This window comes from Amblyomma americanum, chromosome 1 (genome assembly GCF_052857255.1).
Source record: "Amblyomma americanum isolate KBUSLIRL-KWMA chromosome 1, ASM5285725v1, whole genome shotgun sequence".
Lineage (NCBI taxonomy): Eukaryota > Metazoa > Arthropoda > Arachnida > Ixodida > Ixodidae > Amblyomma > Amblyomma americanum.
In genome coordinates, this window is record NC_135497.1 from 361,889,243 (window position 1) to 361,908,513 (window position 19,271).

At 46.8% G+C, this 19,271-nt stretch overlaps 1 pseudogene; it reads left to right on the forward strand.

Moving 5' to 3' along the window:
* The window catches only part of LOC144121853 (carnitine O-acetyltransferase-like), a 170,888-nt pseudogene that overhangs the window by 139,875 nt on the left and 11,742 nt on the right, over positions 1–19,271 (forward strand).

Genomic DNA, 19,271 nt, shown 5'->3' on the forward strand with positions numbered 1-19,271 from the left:
ACAAAGAGCTCCAAGCGGCTAATGAAAACCTATTAAAAGACTGCGAAGCGCTCAAAACGCAAGTTTTACAGCTCGAGGATCGAGTGACTTTCTCGGAGCAGTATTCAAGGAATCGGAACCTTGAGATTAAAGGGATACCTTTCTCTAAAGATGAAAACCTTCCTGATCCTCTTGATAAAATAGGGGAGGTTTTAAAGGAGCCTATTGCGAAAGGCGACATTGAAATTTGTCATCGCGTTCCTACAAAAAACCCCCACACTGTACCGAATATCGTTGTGCAGTTCAAAAGCCGTCCCAAGCGAGACGCTGTGCTCCAAAAAGTACGTAAAATGCGCTTGTCAACTAAGGACCTGGGTTTTTCACCGAGCTCGCCCCTTTTCATCAACGAGCATCTTTGTCCAGCGCTAAAGCGAGTACTTGGCATGGCTATTGAACAAAAGAAAGCAAACGGGTGGAAATTTGTCTGGACAAGCAATGGTAGGGTTCTTGCTAGGAAGGAAGAGTCGTCATCGATTCTGTACCTTCGCAATGCTCAGGACGTGGAAAAAATGGTTTAAGCGTCTTCACTTGTTTACATTTGGCATCTCGCCTGTAAAATGGCAGAGTCTCCATTCGACATAAACACCACGTTTAATACATCGAGAAAAATTGGCTTGAGTTCCTTTCATCTGAACATTAGATCAGCAAGGCATAAAGAAGATGAGCTTACTATCCTTCTAAATGAATTTGTTTTTGACTTCGACGTAATAATGTTGACAGAAACGTGGTATTCAACGGATACAGAGGTTTACAGGCGTGATGGATATAATAGTTTCTTCCTAAACAGACCTAATAAACAAGGTGGGGGGATTGAAATCCTTAGCAAAAATAATCTAGAATGTGCAATAATTCCTGAACTGTCTCTGTTGACTGAAGATTTTGAATGCCTATGCTTGAAATCGAGAAACTACATTTACTGCGTGATCTACCGACCACCAAACGGTCATTTCAATAATTTCATTTCCCACATTGAATTGCTATTCAACTACGTAAATGTAAATGATTTGGAATTATTACTTGCGGGTGATTTCAACGTTGATGTGCTAAAATCTTGCCCTGCGCAGGAGACCTTTCTTTTGACAGTAGAAGCAAATGGTCATGCTATCTTTACTAAAACTGCAACACGTGTTACAATGTACACAGAAACTTTGATAGACCTTTTTATCACTAACATTGATGCAAAAAAAGTAATATCAGGAGTTGTATGTAACGACATGAGCGACCACTTTCCCATATACCTTTTTGTTGAATGTGAAGATAAAAGAACGCATGCGCAAACTTCGACGACAGTAATTGTCCAGAACATCACCCCTGTAACCTTGGAATCTTTCTACTCGAGTCTTGTGAATGAAAACTGGGATGTTGTATTCCACTGTGACACTGCAGATGAGGCGTATGAAACATTCATATGCATTTTTAAGCGAATTTACTGTGAACATTTTAGAGAAATTATTTTAAAGCCACATCATAACAACCGAAAGCCCTGGATCAGCCGTGAATGTTTAAGACGAATAAAAAAGAAGGCTAGATTATATAAAAAGTTTGTCAAAACGAGGTCACTTTTAGACTTAAAAATATTTAAGCAATATAGAAATAAGCTGAATTCCTTCCTGAGAAATGAAGAGGCGTTTCTTGCAGCATCAGTTCCAACAGGAATTCTGTAAAGATAGTGCAGACGTATGGAAAAAACTAAACAAGTTGCTAAACAGAACACCATCGTCGCCAGTTATCAAAGATCTCGTTTTTCAGGGCCGCCGCATACATGGTAGAGAACTTGCCGAAGAATTTAACAAATTTTTTAAAGATGTTGTCAGCAGTTCTCAAAACCCTCAATCTCTGAGCAGCACAATTCCTAGGAATAGCCGCAGCATTTATTTTGATCCGACAGATGAATGCGAGGTATGTAATATATACAACTCGTTGCAAAATAGCAAATCACGTGATATTGATGGCATACAAATTATTCCAGTTAAATATGTGCTGAACGTAATTGCCCCCCTAATGACTTATATATATAATCTGGCGTTATCAACAGGTTGCTTTCCCAAATTAATGCAGATCTCCAGAGTGATTGTACTTTTCAAGAGTGGCGATAAAAACGATATGTCCAACTATCGACCGATTTCTATTCTGCCGATTTTTTCTAAGGGCCTAGAAAGAGTAATTCATAAAAGACTCATGAACATTTGCAATAAACTTAACCTCATTAATCCGTCACAGCATGGTTTCCGCCCAAACAGGTCTACTGAAACAGCCTTACTAATGCAAAAAGAGATAATCCTGGAGGCACTTGAAAATAGGGAGATGTGCATAGGTGTTTTTGTGGATTTCTCGAAGGCTTTTGATCGTCTAAACCATCAAATACTACTCAACAAGCTAGAAAAATATGGAATCCGTGGCACTGCAGCTTGTCTACTAAAGTCCTACCTACAGCATCGATATCAATGTGTAACAATAGATCAGCATGTTTCAACTCTTCAACCTATAACCACTGGAGTTCCACAAGGAAGCATTTTAGGACCGCTACTGTTTATTGTATACATAAACGACATAACAAATATCAGTAACCTTCCAAAATATGTTCTGTATGCAGACGATACCAGTCTCTTATTTAGTGGCAATAATATTCCATTGCTCATTTCAAACACAAACAGTGTGTTAGAAAAGTTGAAATCGTGGAGCGCAGCAAATTCCTTGATAATAAATAGTAAAAAAACAAAAGCGGTACTTTTTCATTACCGGCAGAGTGCCGTTACATCAGATCTTAGGCTAAAAATAGACAACTCTATTATAGAGGTGGTTGACACAGTAAAAACACTAGGAATTTTCTTTAACAAGAACATGAGCTGGGACCCTCACATTAGCTTCTCTTTAACCAATTTATCAAAGTGCGTCGGAATTCTCGCGAAATTTCGCTCCTATCTACCCGTATCGATTAAATTAATAATATACAACACATTATTCATGTCGTATGTTAACTACTGTTTCCTTGTCTGGGGCTCTACTACTCAAACTAACCTGCACAAGATATACATGCTGCAAAAGAAAGCAGTACGTTATATAGCAAATGTTGACTACCTCGCACATACCGAAGAACTGTCTAAGAGATTCAAAATCATACCCGCTCATAAGCTATACGAATTTTTCTTAGCCATAAGATATAAAAAATCCATTTCTCACGGTGACAATTTCTTGACAGCATTGTCATCCCTCGAAACAAACTCAATGCCATACTCGTTTCGAAAACACGAACGTTGGACCATTCCCTTTTGCCGTACAGAACATGGTCGACAGATGATGCGTCATGCAGTTCCAAGGTTACTAAACAAATTCATCTTTGAACGTTTTTCTCTTGAAACATCTAGTACACAAACTCTAAGAAATCATTTTTTGTAAGCCACTGTATTCCCTTTGTGTGAAAAGTGTGACACGAATGACTTTTGCATCTATGTTAACAACAATGTATTGCGTATTAATGAACATGTACCAAGAGTTTATATCGATTGTTCTGAAATTCCTGTATTATATTCTGTTAGGTAGCGTGTGTGGATTTTGTACTTTTAAAAAAAAAAATTTTTGCCCTTGCTGTACGCCATGTAGGGGGGCTCGGGCTCCCTCAAGCGAAAATCGTTCGCTTTTTGCCTGAGCCTGCCCACATCATAATGATGTAAATAAAACTGACTTGACTTGACTTGACTTGATCTGATTGTCTTTTCCGGGCTCTCTTGAAAAGGAAGGGGTGCATAAAACCTTCTCACAATAAAGCTGGTAGCGACTGCCATAAGGCTCGAAGGCAAGCCACACGAAGGCCATGTTTTAAGTTGTTTTTGTTTAAAAAAATCTACCCAACTTTCCGCATATTGTGGCCTCGTTCCCTGAGTTTTATTCGTGTACTTTTTTTTCCTGTTTAGCACCTGTAAAGTTGACCCCCACATTATAATAGTGGTCGCGTTACGCTTGGACAAGTACTCTATCCTAAAGGGACTATGCAATGAATTATAAGCCACTTGTAAATGTTTTAAATGCTTAGATAGGATGCTAAGAAGCATTCACACTAAGTATGAGTCGGAACTGAGCTGGCAATTTATTATGATATTTTAAAAACCGGGTTTTTTTATAATTCGCGGGCCGATTGGTGTGCTCGTAGTGACTAATATTGGAACTAAAATCGCGAAAATAGACGTCACTAGTTCAGTGACGTCGGCAGGCCACCACACGCTGTCATTCGCTCGAGCCACGGCAGCCATGATGCCACAGGCACACTTCCGGTAGCTGTGAAAGTCGTCTGCTCGTGCCGCCGCACGAGCCCCTCGGGCAAGCGCAGGCAACCTCATTGCCTTCACACATTTTTTTTCAATTTGCCTCTGCCGCCTCTTTCTGTCGGGAGTTCCGGAGCCACTCGCAGTGTCTTTTTCGTCCACCATCTAGGAAGGTGAAGAGGGACCGGAGAGGCACTGCCAACGCTGCTGCTGGGGCGCTGCGTGTGACAACCGGAAGTCGCAAATTAAACATCAGCAGATGATGTGTTCATGGGCGGGGCCCAGTCCCAGAACTGTTTTCCTTAATTTTTTTCTGGTGCCCCGCGTGTATAAGTTAAGGGGGGAGAAGAGGAGCGTAACTTTTAATCATCTATATATCCGTTGTTATTGATGCTAGCTCAAACTTTCTTGGGCTGGGGTGACGAGTGATGGAATGCCTATCTCTCATCTGCTTTATGTAACCTCAATTATTTACTGCATAGTCCATTTAGAGAACGGTGGAAAAAAAGATTGTGCCGTTCGTAGTTTGGCACCAAATGTAACTCAGTGCTTTTTATATTCGTGCAAATACAGTAAACCTTGTTGATACATTTTTAGAAAAGATCCTGTAAAGAAAAAAACTGAAATAAACCTCCGAATTTTGAAAAAAAATGTAACTGCTGAAAAAGGTAAACTTTTAAACCAACACTTTCTTGTCGTAAAAATATTGATTTGCATTTCTTGGTTCAAGGTCCGAGAAGCTCCTTTTCTAATGCTCAGAGAATGCAGACTGCGTTTGCGTATTTCTTAGCGTGGAAGAAACTTCATAACACATCCAATCCACTGATGGCGAAGATGAAAGCAGGATTTTTTGGTTCATTTCTTGTTACTTAAGCGCTCTTGAAACAGAAATCCAGACTTTGAGGTTTGTCTTGGGGAGAGCTCCAAAATAATGTCAATCATGGGGGGGCTTCCTGTTGTGCACCAAAATCATGGCACATGGCTGTTGTGTTTGGCACAGGCGTGTATTCAAGAAGGGGGGGAGGGGCTCAAGCCCCACCTCCCAACCCCCGAAATCGAGCTCAACCCATTCACGGGTACAAAAAATTGTCTTGGGCTTTCCGAAACAAGTTTCTGACTAAGTGCCTGGTTTGGCTATAGAAATATCACTGCCAAGATAGGAAAAGTGTTTTAGTAGTTTTGCTTAAAAGGGCAGGAATAGCAAATTTGCATTTTCTGGCGGTTTTGATGGTTGGACCATCTTGAGCATTTTTTTCCTTCCTCTCTTTATTTTGGCGACTCAACATGCGTACCTCTGAACAGGATTCACAGAGCAGCTGGTGCAACCTATGAGAGCGCTTCTACGCGAAAGTTTATTCATGGGCGCACGGAAACTATCCGCTCTATCTCCAGTGAAAGCTTGGAACTTTGCAAGGCTTTTGAAAGTGGTGAGACAAAGCTGCCAGAAAAGGTTGAACGCTTGCGGAGAGCTGTTAAAATCACAAGGACTACACAAATTTGGTAAGGATGTGCATGCTACCGTTCAGGCACAGCTGTCTTTGTAGTATATAGAGTACTGGTAAAATCAGCCTCAAAAGTGCAGAATAAGTTTCAACTAAGTACTTAGTTCACTGTTTGGGGACGAATCTGGGCATCTTCCAACCTGAGGAAGCAGCGTTTGTGACAGTTCTCTTTTCTGGAAGATTGACCTTTACGTGATGTACGTTTTATGGAGTATAGTGAACTGAGGTACCCTCTTGTAGTGCAGAGAAATGCAATGAAATACTTTCTGTGCACAGTTTATTAATACGAACTGTTTTGTATTTTATGATGAGAACAATGTGGAATGACATATTCCTGTGCTTCTGTTATGGCAATTATTTTTCTTTTTTCGCATTTTTTCCTTAGTACAGTAATCGCTCGTTATAACGAAGTCAGCGGAAAGCGAAAAAATTCGTTATAAGCGGTAAATAAATATAAATGACCAGCCTAGAAAATCTAAAGCAGCTGAGATTTAATTGCGCCGCAACGGCGAGGAAGTAAAAAATACAATGCATTAGGTGAAGCAAAACTTTATTCAGGTGCAAAAAAGGCAGTGAGCTTTGGCTGTTTCAAGTTGTTACCGGGCGCGTGCAACCCCTGCTCTAATCTGACCAAGCAATGCAGGAGGCCGCGGTTGCTGCGCACATGCATTCAACCTTCGTGGTATTCCGAATCGCGAAGGCAGTGGCCGCTTTTGGTTTGGTTTATGGGGTTTTTACGTCCCAAAGCAACTCAGGCTATGACGGAGGTTGTAGTGGAGGGCTCCGGAAATTTCGACCATCTGGGGCTCTTTAACGGGCACTGACATCGCACAGTACACGGGCCTCTAGAATTTCGCCTCCACCGAAATTCGACGGCCGCGGCCGGGATCGGACCCGCGTCTTTCGGGTCAGCAGCTGAGCGCCGTAACCTTTGAGCCACCGTGGCGGGTTTAGTGACCGCTTTTATAGGGGTATTTCGGGTTATTTCGAAAGCAGTGGACGCTTTCATGTGGGGGGGAGGGGGTCATGTAAATGCCGCGGCTCAAGTCTGAGGTTGTGTTGTGCTCAAAAAACGATTAGCCGCTCATTGTAGGTACGCAGCGCGATGGTGAAAACTGAACGGTTTTGCAATAGGGGCTTCACATGATTACTGGGCAGTTTTTTTCCCCATGTGTACAGTTGTGAAGTTTGCAATTTAGTTTTTCGGCGCACCGTTGTCGACGACACTGTGCTAATTCTACGGTTCGAGTGTCACTGTTCGCGCAGAGTTGCACCTCCGCCGTTGAGAGATGTCTAGGAACAAAATTCAATGACCCTACCACGCATTTAGACCGTTTGTGCATCTGGATGGCGCGAATCAAGCATGACCGGCTCGAGAAAATCGCCGGGGAAACACCGTTGTTGTATCGACTCGCCATGTTGACAGCCTGACTAGCCGCTGGCGACGCTCAGATTTTTCGTGTTTTCGGCAAGTTATCGATCTATTTGCACCGTCAAAAGTGCAACGAAGCTAGGGGCGGTGTTTTATTGCGATACAGGCCGATTATGACGAGCGGCAAGCAGATTTCTAGACCGGCTTCGCCAAAGTAGTCTTCCCGTTTTCTAAGGCGCGAATACAGTCCGACGTAACATGAGCGAGCGAGCGAGCGAGCGAGCTCGCGCGCATGCTGTGTTGCGTTGGTGAAACAGCTCCGTCTATAGTGCGACGCACTGCAGTAGACAACGTAACCGGCGGCTGCCAGCGTGCCCCGTCGGGCCCGGTGCAGATTTGGCTCCTGCTCCATTTTCGCGCCGGCGACTGCGTCGACCCACAATGCATCGCGCGGACAAAAATGGCGGATGCCAGTGCGAGCGGCGTGAGTGGCGCAAGCTGCCCAAATATTGAAATTGTACCGGATAACGTTGCAGGACGGTTTATCGAAGCCATCAAACAAGACCCTTCTGTATATGACACCAAACGGCTGGATTTCAGAGACCACAAGGGCAAAGAGAACGCTTGGCAACAAAAGGCGAAGCACCGGTCTCTCCACGGGTGAGTTGTTCCCGTGGAGAGAGCGATCTTGCGCACATACATCGAGCGCCTGCGCTTTCGCCGCAAGCGGTGGACTAGTAACACGAGAGCAAGTTTCTGTCGCACGGATAACACCCTTGCCATGTTTCATATTGTAGCCGCAATGCCATGGATGGAGCGAAACGGATGAGGCGACGCAGAAAAATGCGCAAACAGAATTCAAACTGCCCGCGTGTCGACGATCGGCGCGCGAGGCGGCGGTCGTTCTGCGCATGCTCCGAAGCGGCACGCGGCGTCTGGGCGCATCGAAGTATAGAAGGGGTGGTGCTTCGGCCGGCGCAGAAAAACTGGCGTAGCGCGACTGACCGCCGAAGCGACGCGCGCCTGCGCGCTGAACACGTCGGACTATAAATGCGCTTTTATCGTAGCTCCTCGCTTCGAACACGGTGTTTGATGAGGGCCGCAGGTTCGCCTGTGCCGTCTCTCGCCAAGGTCGGTGTCCCCGGGTTCCGGATGGGGATACTGCTGTTGTGGGGTGACGAAGAGATGAGAGGGTCTTCGAGGTGAACAAGAGACTGAAAGGGTTTATTTACATTTTTACATAGTTCGAAAGAGTGAATCGGGAGCTGGCTGATCACACGCCAGATCGCTGCTTAAATAGGGTCCGCTGTCCCCAGGACCCTAGTTGGGGAATTTAGTTCATTAAAAATGCATCGAATCACTGTCATGTAGATCACGTGTCCAGTCTTTAGGGTCCGCCTTCCAGGACGCCCCCAACAACACACTCTTGCCACTTCTGGCAGATTATGGTGCGCGCTGTCCAGGCAGCAGTGATGAATAGCCCGAAGCGGTTCCCATGGCAGCGTCGAAGGTCAGTCACCTGCACTCCACAGCGGTAGGGTGGGAACTAAAGGTTGCCACTGCAGTTTGCAGAAGGTTCCACGTATAGGGAAAAGCACTTAGTCTAAGACGAGGTTGTTTTCGAAGCACAAGGATTCCGGCGTCGTTGGCTTAGTCAAACACGGCCGCATTTGCCGCGGCTCAATTGCAGCCCGGCGCCGCTCGCCAGCTCCCCCGCCGTCCCCTCCGGGAGAAAGACGTCGCTATGTCCCGGGTGGGTCCGGCGTTGAGAATAACAGGTTTCCCAAAGCCGTTCTCAGGTAGCGGACGGCCGTTTCACCCCGTAAACAGCAAAGGGGGGGGGGGGGGGGGGGGGGGAGAAAGGTTGCTTGTAGACGCCGCCACCTGCATTCGTGGCGCCGCAATCACGTCGACGGCCCTTTGAAGCCTCTGTCGATCGATGACTCCCAGTGGCTTGAATATTCGTGGCATGTTGGCTTCTCCAAACGTAACAGCTCCTCCGCGGCCAGGACAATCTCGACCGGCCAGTGGTCACAATCACTGGTCGACGAGAGATGGGAGTTGTAGCGTGGGAGGCCCTTCTTCATATTTTCTGCAAGCACAGAGCAGAGTCCTAAACCTCGGACAACGGAGGCATTAGTCGAAACCAGCCACTCAACATGGCGCCACTCCCTAGCAGTGCACGAAATTCACCCGAGAGCCGCCAGGCTGTTATGCAATACTACTGCATTGTCAATGTAAACGTAAGCACAAAATTTTGTAGCTGACAGCAATAATCTCGGCTACTAAGAACAGCTTCCATGTCTGCCAAATTCGCTGCCAAAGCCCGATTCGCCGAACACGACTTGAAGAGAGGTGGCAAATTTGGAAGCAAAACTAGAATAAACAAACAAATTGGCACCTCAATTGTGCCCGAATTTAGGGTCAAGAGAGCGTCCGCGTCTCATCTCATGTCGCCAAAGGCAGACTGCCAAGTTGTACAATACGCGGTGGTGTGTCAAAGCCTACAAATGTTTGATTAGGAACTCTATTCCTTATCAATCAAAGCTCTGATCCCCTTATACCACTAGAATACCAATAGATTGCTTAAAATTTGGCTCACGCTCAAAGTAATCGGCTGGCTCTTTTCAAAGAAGCTTGAAGCTCAATAATCAACTGTTCGAGTTCAACTCGTAAAGACGCGACTGCGCATCGCAATCCTTACTCCTTCCCGTTCTGGCGAGAGACTTCTCTTAAACTCAATGAGTCAGTCATGCGCCTCGTCACCATCACTTGTACAGAAAGCTGCTACAGCTGTTCTCCGCAGAATTATGTAGCCTCACTTCGTTCGCTTACTCTTTGAATACCAAAATCGGCTAGCTAACCTAGCGCTGCTAAACACAAGTACTCAAATGGGCACAAATTTCCGTGCTTTCTTTGCCTTCGCGTGACATTAGTAACTTCCGTTATGCAGCGAAAAGCACTTGGTATCTCAACCAAGTTTAACATGTCTGAATGTACGAAATATATCAAAGCAAACCTGTGCGAAATTTTCAAAGGCAAAAAAAACTTGCTAGCTCTCAGCGGTTCTACCTACGCAAAGACCTCATAGTCTGTTCAGGAACTGTGTTCGCTGCACTCCTGTGAGTGCCTTTATCACTTGGTAGCATCTGAAATTGACACACGTCCTTTCTAACCCAATCGCACAATTACCTTTATTAAAGTGTTAAGAAAACAGTAACACTTGATCAAATCCAAATTTTTAACCTAAAGCAAAGTAGCATTTCCTTCCCCGATTTACACGCACACAACCGAAAGAGGAATAATAATTTTAAAAAAAAGCTACTTCGAATGGCTACGCGGGGTGAAACATGGTTCACCACCCCCGCGTCGAAAGGATTAGTCTTTCAGCAGCGCCCGCCGGGGTGGCTGCACAACCGTCACCCAGGTTGTGGGCGCATAAAATCTACAGTAAACCGCTGCCTCGAAACATGAGGCCGGGTCGTAGCGACGGCCGCAGAGCGGCTCGTATAGCGGCTTTGACGGAGACATTAGATAAAATAGAAGAAGAAGAACAGGGCGTCACTCTCTTCACAGACGCTTCATTACCCAAGTTTTCATCGAAAGCCACGCTGGCAGTTACGACGCGGGATATGCTCGTAACCTGCGCCTCTATTGAGTCGTCTTTTCCAGAGGTGACAGAAGAGGCCGCGATAGCGCTAGCACTCGCGCAGCCCAAAGTGGGAAGAATTGTCACTGACTCACGAAAGGCGTATACCAGTTACAGAAAGGGGTGGGTGTCCCATGCGGCACTAGGAATTCTCAAAAGTAAACGCGACGTTCCTGAAAGGAAAGTTGAGTTGATATGGACACCGGCTCACTCTGGGCTGGAGGGAAACGAACTTTCCCACCAGTTCGCCCGAGAGATGGAATACCGGGCAGAGGAAGGTGAGCCACAGTCCATTATTAGTTATAAGGAAATTACGAACTATTACAAGACGGAGAGGCGACGTTACCCCGATCCTCACAAATCGCTTACCAGAGAACAGCAAGCGATCTACAGGCAGATACAGGCGGGATCCTTCCCGCACCCTTACCTTCAAAACAAGATGCACCCGGAAAGGTACGAGAAGGAATGTGATTTCTGCAAGGCGCAGTTAGGCGCGCTCCAACATGTCATTGGAGTATGCAACTTCAACAAGGAAATCCCCCACCTCTTACCTGCCCCACTACCCCACCCCATCCCTCACCCTCCCTTACCGAGTTATGGGAGACCTTGCTAACCAGCCCCGCCGTGGAAGACCAGCTAGTCCTGATCTCCAGGGACCAGGCGGCTAGGGAAGCATATGGGTCCCGTGAAGAGGGAACCACTCCCATCGACGGCGTCTAAGCAGACGTCGAGCTCGAATCAATGAAGTTGTTTCTCTCTCTCTCTGGCGCTCCGACTGATTGTACTGCTGTCAACTCGTGACAAAGGGTAACTGAAAAAAGACATTCCTGATCCCCTCTGTCATCTCCATGGCCCCTCGACGCGCTCAAAAGGCCCTGGTAGCCCATGCAGTGCCGATAACTGATTCCGGGCGACGGACAGCGACCGGAGCAAGAAGCTGCTCTCTGTTCTCGCCCCAAGCAAGCCCGCCTACCCTTTCGCCCTGCGCGCTTCCTCGAATACAGTGTGGAAAGTGCATGACGCATCCTTCTCCAGAGCGCGCGCTGAACACGCCTGCGTGCGCGGTCTCTGTTGCTCGACCACTGCGCTCGCATGCGCCGGGTGTCCCGCGATCTAGCGCCTTCTGATCTTTCGGGTAGATTTCCTTTCTTCCTTATCACCTTACTATTAGGTCGGGGCGGTCTGTGTCTTCCCGCTGGCCGATGCCCTTTGAAAAGCCTCGCCGCTGTTCTGCTTGGTAGACGCGCTCTTCCATTTCCATTACTGCGGTCGCCTTTAGAAGCACCTGCGCGTGACCTCTCGCCAGTAACTGTAGCTGCAAGATTACAAGGTCCAATGCGGGAAGGTTTTTCTTTTCCTTCTGCCGCATTTTCATGTATGCTAACAATAGCACCTGTCTGCGCAGCTAAGTTTAGGGCTTGACATTTCAACCGCTTTTTCTTGGCCCTTGCCCTATACCTTTTTTATTTTTTACGCCTACACACTTCTGTTTGCGCCTCTTGACCACAACTAGATTCATCTAGTTTTTTTGCTCGGAGACCATTATCCAATTGCAAACTGGCCGCTTTGCCTTCGCAGGTCAGTGTCAGCTCCACACTGCTGACAAACGGACCTTCCGCTGCCCCCCAGTTGGGCAGTTCGCTTTCCTGAAGGCAGTCCTCCACCGACCGCTTATCGGCCTGAGCGCATACCCCTGAAACGCCTGCTCGCCTGCAATGGAGCTTTTCTCCTCTGTCTCCCCGTGGCTTTCGATACAGCGTTTCATCATTACAGCTCCGCAATCTTCATGCAGGTTATGCGCTGTTTCACAGTACTGTTTTACGTCGTCACGTCTGTCCAACTGGAACGATCCGGCCTGACTCGCTCTCTCTGGAGTCTTGGCTCTGGAGATCTCATCTTCCAGTTTCTTTATCTCATACGCGAGCTGTAACCTTCTGAGCTCCCGTTCCTCTCGCTCGGCCGCTAGCCGTTGGCGCTCATTTTCCTCTTTCTTTCGGTCATTATCCTCTTGCTTTCCCTCATCTTCCTTTCTCTTTCGCTCTGCATTTAGGAGTTCCCACGCATCGATAATTATTCCTTCCTCGGCAGTTTCCAAGAGCAATTTGCAAATGTCCCAGTTTTTGATCTTAACCCCTATGTCTACACCCAACTCTTCGCACAATGACATCAAATCTGTCCTTAGCAACTTCATTAGGTCCATGTTTACTGCTCTGAGCCTTGACTTTGCTGAACAGCTGTTGACGTGGGCTACACACACTTGTCTCACTGAACAACTTCCCTCGATACCCAGCAGTTCAAAGTTATTAACCCAAACATTTGAAGCCTGGCGAATTTCAAGCAAAGTTCAAGCACTCACGCACTGAAGCAACACCACGCCGCATGGTCAATCCAACCGCTGCCAACCAGTTGTTAGGTGTGGGGCTTCTATCCCGTATCAGGAAACCGGTGTTGGGGGATCGCGCTTCTATCCCACCGCTGCCACCTCTTGTTAGATGCGGGCCCCTTGTTCGCCTGTGCCGTCTCTCGCCAAGGTCGGTGTCCCCGGGTTCCGGATCGGGAGACTGCTTTTGTGGGGTGACGAAGAGATGAGAGGGTCTTCGAGGTGAAGAAGAGACTGAAAGGGTTTATTTACATTTTTACATAGTTCGAAAGAGTGAATCGGGAGCTGGCTGATCACACGCCAGATCGCTGCTTAAATAGGGTCCGCTGTACCCAGGTTCCTAGTTGGGGAATTTAGTTCATTAAAAATGCGTCGAATCACTGTGATGTAGATCACGTGTCCAGTCTTTAGGGTCCGCCTTCCAGGACTCCCTCAACAACACACTTTTGCCACTTCTGGCAGATTATGGTGCGCGCTGTCCAGGCAGCAGTGGTGAATAGCCCGAAGGGGTTCCCATGGCAGCGTCGAAGGTCAGTCACCTGCACTCCACAGCGGTAGCGTGGGAACTAAAGGTTGCCACTGCAGTTTGCAGTAGGTTCCACGTATAGGGAAAAGCACTTCGTCTAAGACGAGGTTGTTTTCGAAGCACGAATTCGGCGTCGTTGGCTTAGTCAAACACGGCCGTATTTGCCACGGCTCATTTGCAGCCCGGCGCCGCTCGCCAGCTCCCCCGCCGTCCTCTCCGGTAGAAAGACGTCGCTATGTCCCGGGAGGGCCCGGCGTTGAGAATGACGACAGGTTTCCCAAAGCCGTTCTCAGGTAGCGGACGGCCGTTTCACCCCGTAAACAGCAAAATGGGGGGAGAGGTTGCTTGTAGACGCCGCCACCTGCATTCGTGGCGCCGCAACCACGTCGACGGCCCTTTGAAGCCTCTGTCGATCGATGACTCCCAGTGGCTTGAATATTCGTGACATATTGGCTTCTCCGAACGCAACAACGGCAAAGGGCGTGCGACCAGCAGTCGCTTGCGACCAGGCAGCAGCTCGACAACACAGTTCACACTTGCAAGCGCGACCTGCGGGTATCCTTCTCGTTTGAAGCGAAAACTCTATGGAGTGACGTTTTCACGCACTTTCGAGAGTTTTGTCTGCTTTGGCCGATGTGAAACGGTTAGGCTTAGCGACTACTACGACAGCCAGGGAGCAGCTAAGATCGTTGCCGAAAGCTCAACTCGCTCGCTACTCGCAAGCGTGAATCGGCTCATAATCGGAGGGACTCTTCTTTGTGCTTTTTGGCACGTTTCAGCGCCAGAAATGTTCCTCAGAGCAGTAAAATTTTGTTCACCGAGCGCACCTCATGGAATGCTACTTCGCAAGTCGGCCCAGGGTCTTTTGGCCACTTTTCGGCATCCTAGGAACCGCGGTTTTCTGGCATTGCAAAGCTTCACGAAAGTTTTATTATCGTTTGGATTCTATCTCGGGGGACACCAGCGACGCGATTGCGACCGGTTCGGGCGCGCTTCCGTTCGCGTCCGCTGTAAACAGATAGGTGCACTCGGCACTCACTCGTTACTAGGCAGGTCATCGGTCATAAGTTTGGTATTTTTGTGGCCTGTTCTGTGCCTGCCTGAGGCTAATTCGTCGGCGGTATTATTTTGACTCTGCATGCGAAAAGGGTCGCAGTCGCGGCTGTGATGCCTCCGCTCGCCAGTTCGCTCTAAGCGGGTCAAGCTCTTCGTGCGCTTGGAAGTTTGAATTAATGATGACAGCAGCAGACGAATACTGGCTCAAAAAAACATGCAGTATGTCAATACTGTAGGAGAAGCAATGCTTGACAGAGTTCCTGCGCCTTATCAGTGCATTTTATGAAGGTTTTATTTGACTCTTGGAATAATATCTTTCACATTTCGTTTTGTATGCTATATTCAAGGCCATTATAAGATGAGGTGTTGACCGGCTGTTGTTTGGTTTGAAAATGATTGACATCGAGTATGAGATTCATATGCCTGAGATCTATAAAGGTGCTACATACAAGATCAGCACAGAGTTCAAAATATCATCCAGCCAGGTGAGTTGCTGTGTTAAGTACATCACTTTTATAAGAGACTTGGTGCTGGGTTTTAAAGGTTATTTTACTGACACTAATGGGTCCCCTTGAGATTAACTTTAGTCGTATCGGTCAGCCAGTATTGTAGCATTTTTCTCTGATTTCGTATGCCCTCAGCGTAAAAAAATTGCTTGAGGCGTATTTCTGTCCTTGCGCCTTCCGGTTAAGGTCAACATTTGGTGCAACTAGCTAGTGGCCCCAGCAACTCTGCTTAGTCGAGGTAATAATTAAGCAGCTGATGTTGCAAGACCAACCAGAGCACTCCCAACGCATCCTTGGTACCCAGTAATTGAGAGAAAGCAATAGCCAAAACTTGGACTGCAGAAAGTAATTCTAAATTTAGGCAAATCATAGTATGTGTGTGAGGGAAGCAGGACAAGTATTTTACACCTATGCAGCGCCGATTCACTGTATGTGACTTGAAATACAACAACTACAGAATAACAGTGCACACACATTCTTTCACCTTGTTTCTTGCACACTGTATCCCAATCCCTGAAGTCTGCAGTGTCCGCATGCGCTTAATTGCTCTCTCCCACGCTTCTCTCTATCGAGGTTATAAAGTGCAGTGACCCCACCGTTGAGCTAAATGTGCCACGCTGCGCCAAACCAGATAAGCTGCGCCATCCTCATAAAAGTCACGAAATTGCGCAAAGTTACGCCAAATTGCTCCAGACTTCCTGCTTTCGAATTGGACGGCACCGTGCGCCGGCTATCTAGGCAAATATAACATTTGATGTCGCCGCCGTTTCAAAAAGTTAGGGTCCTTAAAAAACCCACTTATAATGAACATGATTGTCACGTGGCATTCTTAGCTATGTCCAGAAGTTTGCGGTAAATGGACAAAACCTAATGTCGCAATGCGGACTTCCGTGGTTAACTTTTTATCCCATATGCATGTGTGAGCAGGCTTAGGACCGGTGAAGTTTTGGCATGCATTTTGGGGCTGCTGTGCATTTCTCTCTCGCTTACAAAACATGAGCAGCACACGCGTCGAGATGGAGGCAGATCGATGTCCTCAGGCTCGCGTGTCTTTAGAATGTACATTTCATAGGCGCGATCCCATTTTGCCAGCCAGCTAGTCCTAGCTTGAGTCAAACAATCGAAAGTTGCTGTTGTGATGCAGGTATAATTTGCTGGCATTATTCACACGAGCCGGTATTTCCTTGTATATGACACACCAGATCTACCAGAATATTGTCCTTGCTGATTATAGTGTTCCTCTATATGCCCCTGATGTACAGCAACACTATTACTGACAAGTGGTAGCTTGTGAATGGAGCCCGCGCTGCCGGTACGTGCATTATGCTGGCGACGTGCTTACAGCATTGAATACTGTGCAGTCACATTTTTGTGCCTAGTAAATGGAAATTATTCTTGTAAAGATCATTTGTGAGAATATCACTGGCCGCGCGGCTGATGGCACAAATGACTACGAGGCCCAATCAGCTTGTCCACTGAAGAGTCATGCAGTTGCTCAGGTTTAGCTGCAAGAATTTACAGCTGGGTAGGGGTGAGCAGGAAGGACAGGAAGGGTTCACATTCTAGAAAGCTCGTTAATTCGACCTCCGTTTCCAGAGGTAGTCTGAACACTCGATTTCAAAATGTGTCATAGTTTCGGTTTCGGTTTGCTTAGCTTCGCGACAGCAGCGGCTATCGGTCGCACATTAGCAAGCAAACAGTGCACAGCTGTGCGCCGTTTCGGGCGCTGATTAGAGCCACTGCGCGTTCCCCTTGCTTCTTTCCACATCATTCTTCCATTCCAGTGAGGGCGCCAAAACTATAGTCTTCTTTAACTGGGAAGTGTGCTGTCAGGGGGCGCAGAATAGGTTGGTTCAGCGATGAAACCTCAGGGTGGCACGAGAGGACAATCTGTGTACGAGGAGTGCTATGAACACCGAGCAGACAGCCTGGTAAGCTGCCTCTGTAACCGCTATATGTGTGGAATTTGTCATCACGGTGCAATCGTTGGCGTGGTTACGAAGGTGCTAATTTAAAAATTTTGCTGCTTCGGTTCCACAAACTTCACCTAATACTCTGAAATTCTTCTATGGTAAAGTCGGATTAAGTAAAGAGAAACTGTTGTCCCATTTCGCCTACAATAGACTTTATAATTTCTTTCAGTTATGGTAAAGATAAAAAAACGGCTTTAATAAAGCGCGTCTGGTCTTGGCCATGTACCTCACACAGAATGATGACAACGCGACACACGCGAGGCTGACCTTTGGAGGCAAATGCATACCAAAGACAAGTCTTGCAAGTCTTGCAGAAGCCAACTTCTTAAAGTCCTTGATGTCGTGAGGCAAAGCGCACGGCTGGCACAGGAAAAAAAAAGTAAAGCTCACTATGAACACAGAAAGAAAGGAAGCGGTGAGGATCACTGAGAAAGGAAATGCAGTGAAGAGCAGGGAAGGGAAGAAAAGGGCGAACATTCGCAGCACGACAGTGCGAAGCACAGAAAAGAAGCGGCAAGAAGCAGAGGGACAATGGCACTGAGTGAGCGGTACTACCTTGCCTCGACTGCGTCGCGTGTTAAACTGTTGCCTCTTAAACGATACTGAGGCTGCGGAAAATGACGCCGTGTTCACGCAAAACTGGTTTCCACATGAAATCAAACTCGCGTTATATACGTAGCCGCATTGTATTTGTGCAAATGTGGTACTTCCTCAAGGTCTAAACAGAATAAATAATTGTCACATAAAGGGACCGCAGGGCAGGGTGGAAGGTATTTGAGATTTTTTCTTTTATAAACCACACTGTGTTTAGTAAGTAGTGAATTAATTATCAGAACATCCTCAGGGCCTGATATAGTAAAGATTTTAGCTGGTCCGAGTCACTTTACTATAGAGGGGTTCTACTCTATATCAGACCAAAGCGGCTCGCGCCAAATGATTGTAGTTGATCGTAGTGATCCTCTAATGATCAAAAGCGATTAAGCTGTCATAAAAAAGCATGTAATTTTCTGAACATACTGTGGGAATTTGATATCGGGCACGTTCATGTAAACGCCGCTATTATGGTCGCCTAGTTAGGTTATGAATTTAGACATGCTTTGCAGGTAGGGACAGTAGGGTAGCCTGCGCAGAGTTGTGTGATTTAAATTGTACACTTTGCATGATGACAGAGTTGTGCAAAAATCATTTGGAGAAAGGAAGAAAACCAAGGATGTCAGCACACTTTATTTCACATCGCTTACGCCTTTAAGAAAGAGGGAGCCTCATTTAAGCCAGCATAAAGCTCTGCATCTTTCCCAAGCTTTTCTAGTTAGCGCTGGAAACTTCCAAGGCCTCTGGGAGAAGGTGGAGTCCGTGTAGCGGGGCATGGCCGTGTTTTTTTTAGTGCATTCAAGGAAGATCTCTCCGGTCGCTTTCTTCGGCACGGATGCCGCAAGTGGTTAGGTGTAGTCACAGCAGTCCTCCAGGAGCCAGCGCAGTGTATAGCGTGGAAGGAAGATGATAAAAAAGACATGGAATTACGCTGATGAGGACGACACCCACTACAATAAATACCACCACGTCAGCACTAAAAGGGTGTCTCATATGTGATAATGATTATGGCTAACTAGCAAAATTGTGCAAATAAGGTCTTGTTGAAAAACTATCGCTGGGCGAACAGGGGGAAAAAATCTGAGAAGTGTAATGCTTGCGATATATTTTCAATCCTGTTTTATAGTTATTTGATCAGCAACACATTAAAACACAGAAATCACATAATGCTAATTTAAAAGTTGAAATATAGTTTGCGATGCGGTGGTGTCCGCAGGGGGCGGCAGAAGGTTAGTTGGGCGGATGAAATTAAGAACTTTGCAGGCAAAGGGTGGATGCAGCTGGCAACGGACAGGGTTAATTGGAGAGACATGGGAGTGGCCTTTGCCCCGCAGTGGGCGAAGTAAGGCTGATGGTGATGATGATGGTGTCAGCGAGGACAAAAGTGAATTGGAATGGGAAGCGCTGTTCTCTCGTCG